The 7,254-nt window shown below is 42.8% G+C and overlaps 1 protein-coding gene across 1 annotated transcript in view; it reads right to left on the reverse strand.

The window, feature by feature from the left end:
* Nucleotides 1-6,332, reverse strand: part of WIPF3 (WAS/WASL interacting protein family member 3) — a 161,877-nt gene extending 155,545 nt beyond the window's left edge. Inside the window, exon 1 of the mRNA XM_054494670.2 lies at nt 5,829-6,332. The gene's annotated coding sequence lies outside the window, so the exon portion shown is untranslated. The remainder of the gene's footprint in view (nt 1-5,828) is intronic.
* Nucleotides 6,333-7,254: the final 922 nt, after the last annotated feature.

The raw sequence follows: 7,254 nt of genomic DNA on the forward strand, positions 1-7,254 counted from the left end.
CTTTGGGCAGCATGACCGTTTTAATGATATTGATTCATCCTATCCATGAACATGAAATGCTTTTCCATTTGTTTGTGTCATCTCTGATTTCTCTGAAGAGTGTTTTGTAATTCTCATTGTAGAGATATTTCACCTCCCTGGTTTGCTGTATTCCTAGGTATTTTATTCTTTTTGTGGCAATTGTGAATGAGATTCTATTCCTGATTTGTCTCTCAGCTTGGATTTTGTTGGTGTATAGGAAGGCTAGCAATATTTTGTACATTAATTTTGTTTCCTGAAACTTTGCTGAAGTTGTTTATCAGCTGAAGGAGCTTTTGGGCTGAGATTATGAGGTTTTCTGGATACAGGATCATGTCATCTGCAAACAGAGATAGTTTGACTTCCTGTCTATTTGGATGCCCTTATTTCTTTCTCTTGCCTGATTGCTCTGGCCAGGATTTCCAATACTATATTGGATAAGAGTGGTGAAAGAGGGCATCCTTGTCTTGTGCCAGTTTTAAGGGGAAGGCTTCTAGCTTTTGCCTCTTCAGTATGATGTTGGTTGTGGGTCTGTCATAGATGGCTCATATTATTTTGAGGTATATTCCTTCAATACTTAGTTTATTGAGGGTTTTTAACATGAAGGGATGTTGAATTTTATCAAAAGCCTTTTCCGCATCTATTGAGATAATCATGTGGTTTTTGTCTTTAGTTCTGTTTACGTGATGAATCACATTTATTGATTTGAGTATGCTGAACCAACCTTGTATCCCAGGGATGAAGCCTACTTGATTGTGGTTTGTCAGCTTTTTGATGTGCTGCCAGATTCAGTTTGCAAGTATTTTGTTGAGCTTTGTCCCAGACACAAGAGATAGTATGGGAAAATTGGGTATTCCAATGAGCTGGAGGTGAGGAGGAGAAGGGGTAGGTGACAAATGCTGAATGTGCAGGGATATTGAGTGTATATGTAAGTTCAGAGTTCAGAGGGTATTGACTAGATCCATTTGGCCAGGGTGTGATTTCCTGTGTCAAAGGGGTCGGAGATCAAGTTGTGTACGTAAGATAGGTAGTAGAATGAGGTCAGGGTGTGAAAGCACTTTACTTCTGGATTGAAGAGTATGGACTCTGTTCAGTGTGAATTATGGATTCCTTACACACATGATAAAAGCAAAGTTTAATGAGTCTAAAACATTAAGGTGGTACATCAAAGTGTGTAGGAATAGTATACAGGTTTAAATCCCAGTCCTGCCACTTATCAGCTGGGTGATCTTAGGCAAGTGATTTCAACTCTTTAGGCTTTAGGGCCCTCATCTGTGAAACAGTGACAAAAACAGCACCTCCATCAGAGGCTGGTTGTAAGGAAAATAAAGTTTACATATATGATGTCTTAGAATTGTTCCTGGAATGGTTAGTTCCAACAGTTATTATCATTACTATCGTATATCTGGTTGCAGAAAGTAGACTGAAGATGGGGAAAGTAGAAATAGGGTTAACAGTTTCCAAGTTTCAGAGAAAGTCAGATTGAGTTGGGAAGAGAGTGGAGGCAGTAATTGTTGGAACTTGCCTCAGTACAAAAACAGCTGATTTCATCCCTGTGTAAGCAGCTCTCCTGTTTACCAAGGGCACTAATAATAACCGGCCCTTGCATCTGTTCTGCATATCACCCTGCTACCCCTCCAGCTCACAGAGTGCTGTCCCACGCATATCTCCTCTTCCTCCTCCTTTTTCCCTGCTCCAGGCCTGGGGTCAGGTCAAGCACACACTGAACAGGTGGGTGGTAGGGTAAGCAGGAAAGTATGTGTCCCCACTCCAGGGGTCAAAGGAAGTCTTGGCTCTGCCTGGGTCCCTGAGACTGCAGGCATTTCACTCACCTGCTGTGACCAGCTGTGTCAGTAGAGGAGAATATCATGGGTCGGCATCAGCCCTCCCTGGCACTGACCTGCCCTGGAGGCTCGCTTGTGTCCTACCTCCTACAGCTCTCACTCTTGAATTTATGGAGATTTAAAGGGATTGACAACTTTTCCAAAGTTGTTGGCTCTGGGACGTTTAACTCATGGCTTTATTAGTTTGAGGACAAGGCATGTAGCTCAAAAAATTTACCTCCTTCCTTCCCTCCATTGTACTAAGTAGAATGGGTTAACAAGCATCTCTTTTGTTTTTTATTTTTTTATTATTATTATACTTTAAGTTTTAGGGTACATGTGCACAACGTGCAGGCTTGTTACATATGTATACATGTGCCATGTTGGTGTGCTGCACCCATCAACTCGTCATTTAGCATTAGGTATATCTCCCAATGCTACCCCTCCCCGCTCCCCCCACCCCACAACAGTCCCTGGGTGTGATATTCCCCTTCCTGTGTCCATGTGTTCTCATTGTTCAATTCCCATCTACGAGTGAGAACATGCAGAACAAGCACCTCTTTTAAAATGGGATATCTCTTGAAAGTAAATGTTAAACTTAGAAATAACTTACCCTTTATTATGAATTACTATAACTGAGTAATTTCCTATCTGCCATCAACAACTTTAAGGGAAGAGCAATATTGTTGGATGGGGGTGGATGCCAGAAAGAACAATGGATGATTTTATAGAGTAAGGAACTTACTGCAGGGTTAGGGGGAGAGTGGGGGGGTCCTGAATGGAGCCAAGAAGTCAAAGGGCTTTAGGCAGAGGGGAAGAATGTTAAAGAGAAGGCAGCAGGAGGAGGGATACAGGTCACAATGTAAAACGGAATGGTCCCAGTGGAAGTCTTCTTGACTATGGAACTAAGCCAACAGTGGATGGAAACAACTACCTGAACATAATTGCAAATAATCTCCTGGGATACTTTAGGCATTTATGGCATAAACAGACAATGCTTTGTTTGCAGAATAAACTCAAGGTATCTCATTTGAGACCCATAGCCCTCCCCAGTTGAGTGGAGCCAAATTTTATGCTTACCCTCCTTCACTTCCCTGAATGAGCTTTCTGCTCCAGTCAGAATGTTCTACCTCCACCCTGTGGGCAGGCCCCCTTCCTGTGCTGGGAGTGCCCTATTCCTTCCTCTTTGCCCAGTTACACCTGCTCATACTTCAAGCCCAGCAAAAGTTCTGTCTCCCATACAGTCATTCCTAATGCACAGCCACAGTGAACTTCCTTCTAATAATCTTGCTTATTATTGGAAGTGGGTGGTTTTTTGTTGTTGTTTTTTTAGTTTTGTTTTTGGCATTGCTGCCTTACTCATTTACCATTTATTTTTGAAAGTGAGTGATTTTTTACATTAAAAATTAATATATGCTCTGCTAATCACAGAAAATTTGGAAAACACAAAAAGCCAGAAAGCAGAAATTAAATCACTCAGGAACCATTAAATTCTAGTATTCTTCCTTCCTGCTGTTTTTCTCTTTATACATTTCTTCTTCACTTAGTTAATATTATGGACATATATAAATTGTATGTTCTGATTTTTGTAAAAATAACATTAATTTTTAATAAAAAATGGTCATTTGAAAACAGAAAAGTGGGAAAAAACCCTCAAATCTCCCAGATTTCCAATATCTAGAAATAATTGCTTCATACATTTTGATATATTTCTTTGTAGTCTTTTTCTCATATATTTTTACATGATCAAGGTCATATTGTCAAGATCATGCTGCATGTATTTTAAATTCTAGTTAACCCAGAAGTATTAACAGATCCAGATGCTATGAAGAAAGATCTGGTGAAAGGTAATATTTGTCCCTGGATGGTTTACTAAATTTTCCAAAATTAAAGACTATGATCATTTAAAATAAGTTTTGAAGATGTAAGATATCATTATTCAAATTGCTCAGCCTTAAAAATGTCCATTATGTTGTTCTGTGTAATTCTGCTTTTATAAAGGGAAAAAAAGACTTTTTGTTAAGTATTTCTTCTGGCATAGTGTTCCAATCAAGTGAAAACTTAGCCATTGTTAGCAAGTCCTGGAAGAACAACAGTAGTTATTGTTTTAAATAGTCATCAAACAAGTCAAGACATTCCATCTGATTTGCTGGGTGGAGACTGGTTCAAGAAACGTGTATCCTTATACCAAGAAAGGGAGAAAGGAATATGACTAGTTAATTAAAATGACACAAGGTCAAACTTTGTCCCGAGACCTCAGGATCTATCCGGAAATACATAATTCAAAGAGATTCCTGAAGTTGGGATGCAAACTGAATAAGAAGAGATCTCATCCTTTTGAACTACAATTTTCCCTTTTTTGCTATACTAACTTTCATTAATCGTTGATTTGGTTAGAGAATTGCTTGAACCCAGCAGGTGGAGGTTGCGCTGAGCTGAGATAGCGCCATTGCACTCCAGCCTGGGCAATAAGAGTGAAACTCCATCTCGAAAAAAAAAAGGTATTAATTTTTACAGAGGATCGGCACAATGAGGGACACACTAGCACAAAGTAAAGACAACTCTAGAGAATACAGAACTAGCAGAGGCCAGGCATTGTGGCTCATGCCTGTAATCCCAGCAATTTGGGAAGCCTAGGCAGGAGGATCACTTGAGGCCAGGAGTTGGAGACCAATCAGCACAAAATAGTGAGACTCTGTGTCTACCAAAAAAAGAAACATTAGCCAGGTGTGGTGGTGGTGCACACCCGTAGTTCCAGCTACTTGGGAGTCTGGGGTGGGAGAATCCCTTGAGCCTGGGAAGTCTACACTACAGTGAGTCAAGATTGTGCCACTGCACTCCAGCCTGGGCGACAGAGTGAGACCCTGTCTTAGAAAGAAAAAAGAAAAGAAAGTGTTAATCCCCCTATGGGAATCTCCTCTTCTCCTGCCCTCTCTGGGACCTCACTTCTTCCTCAGTTCTTCCTCCCACTTTCCTGTATCTTTAACCTATCCCCCGCTTTTAGCTCCTTCCCATCATCATTTAAATTACTCAAACTTCTTCTGTTTTAAAAACCTCTCCCTAAACTCAGTGAGAGGTCCCCTGCACACCCATTGAGCCATCTGCTCTCCCTGGTGCCTTCTCTACAGCAGCCTAAGCCATGTCTCTAATCCATGAATCTCATCATGTTACTCCCCCATTTACATCACTTCTTCTTGCCTCAGGGATTAAGTCCAAACTTCTTAACAGCCCCTGCTCTGCCCTGCCTTGCAAGGCAGCCTCACTGCTTGCCCCTCTCCATTTCATCTGCTATGGAGTCCAATTGAGCCTCATCTGCCCCTTGAACGCACACTCTTTCTCCTCTGGGAGTCTCTGAAGTGGGTGATATCCTCTGCTTATAATACGCTTCCCCTTAAACTTCTACTCTCTTCCTAGCTAGCTTTGACTCTTCTGTCACTTGTCCGCTTTGGCATCACCTCCTCATGGAAGACTTCTTTGACTCCCCAGATTCTCAGGAGCATGGCAGGTGAGGTGCTCCTCCCATGAATGGATGGAGATTAGGGAGTGTGTGTTATTCATGCTTAATTCGCCAGTACTTAGCTGAGTACCTGGCATAAAATAGTTACTGTGGTGGCCAAAGTAATAACCCCCACCCCCACCAATTGCTCATGTCCTATGTTACACAGCACAATTACATAGGAAGGGGGAATTAAGAGTGCAGATAAAATTAATGTTGCTCATCAGCTGACCTTAAAACAAGATTATCCTGGAGTATCTAGGAGAGCCCATGTAATTACAAGCATTCTTTAAAACTGGAAGAGGGAGGCAGAAGGTTAAGAACCAGAGACGGTGGGCACAATGGCTCATGCCTGTAATACCAATACTTTGGGAGGCCAGGGCAGGAAAATCCCTTGAGTGCAGGAGTTCAAGGTCAGCCGTGGCAACATACTGAGGCCCCATCTCTACAAAAAAATAAAAACAAAATTCACTAAGTGTCACGATGCTTACCTGTAATCCCAGATACTGGGAAGGCTGACATGGTAGGATTGCTTGAGCCTGGGAGTTTGAGGCTACAATGAGCCATGATTGGACCACTGAACTCCATCCTGAGTGACAGGGCAAGGTCCTGTTTCTAAAGAAAAAAAGGACATTGGAATCAGGGTCCTCTCCATCCTGAGGTGCCTACAAGGCATCTCTCTCTGCAAACGAGTAAACATCACCCTCCAACTCCTTACAGAGTGGAGCAGCAGGAAAACTCCTTCACCTCATTTCTGTGCTGCTTGGGAGGCCTGGACAGCCCAATAACCAGCTCCTTGCTGATGAAGCAATCAGGAAATGGCTCGAGTTGAGCTAAGGAGAATTTGGATCCTTCTTTTGGTTCTCAATAGGCAGGGTAGGGGCCAGGCATGGTGGCTCATACCTGTAATCCTTGCACTGTGGGGGGCCAAGGTGAGAGGATTGCTTGAGGCCAGGAGCTCAAGACCAGCCTGGGCAACATAGCAAGACCTGGGTGGCATACACCTGTGGTCCCTACTACTTGGTAGGATGAGGTGGGAGGATTGATCACTTGATCCCAGGAGTTTCAGGCTGCAGTGAGCCATGATCACACCACTGCACTTCAGCCTGGGTGACAGAGCCAGACCATGTCACAAAAAGTTAGAAAGAAAAAAAAAAAGAGAGAGGGAGAGAGACTATACATAGGCACCACCACATTTGGCTAATTTTTAAATATTCTGTAGAGACAAGGCCTTGCTAGGTTGCCCAGGCTAGTCTAAAACTCCTGGCATCAGGTTGGGCATGGTGGCTCATGCTTGTAATCCCAGCACTTTGGGAGGCTGAGGCAGGCAAATCACCTGAAGTCTGGAGTTCAAGACCAGCCTGGCCAACATGGTGAAACTCTGACTCTACCAAAAATACAAAAATTAGCTGGGCAGTAGTGGCGTGTACCTGTAGTCTCAGCTATTCAGGAGGCTGAGGCAGGAGAATCACTTGAACCTGGGAGGTGGAGGTTGCAGTGGACCCCATCACTGCACTCCACCCTGGGTGACAGACCGAGACTCTGTCAAAAACAACAACAACAACAACAAAAACAACAACAACAAAAAGACTCCTGGCATCAAGACATCTTCCTGTCTTAGCCTCCCAATGCCCTGGGATTATACTGTTTCCTATAATTGAAGACACTTATTCTTATACTGCTTTAAGGTATATAGGAAAAAAAAAAAACAGATAATGGCAAATGTTGGTGAAGGCCGGGCATGGTGGCAGCCTGTAATTCCAGAACTTAGGGAGGCTGAGGTGGGCAGATCACTTGAGGCCAGGAGTATGAGACCAGCCTGGGCAACATGATAAAATCCCATCACTACAAAAAATATATAAAAATTAGCCAGGCATGGTGGCGTACACCTGCAATTTTCAGCTACTCAGGAGGCTG

The sequence above is a fragment of the Pongo pygmaeus genome, chromosome 6, assembly GCF_028885625.2.
Source record: "Pongo pygmaeus isolate AG05252 chromosome 6, NHGRI_mPonPyg2-v2.0_pri, whole genome shotgun sequence".
Taxonomy (NCBI): Eukaryota; Metazoa; Chordata; class Mammalia; order Primates; family Hominidae; genus Pongo; species Pongo pygmaeus.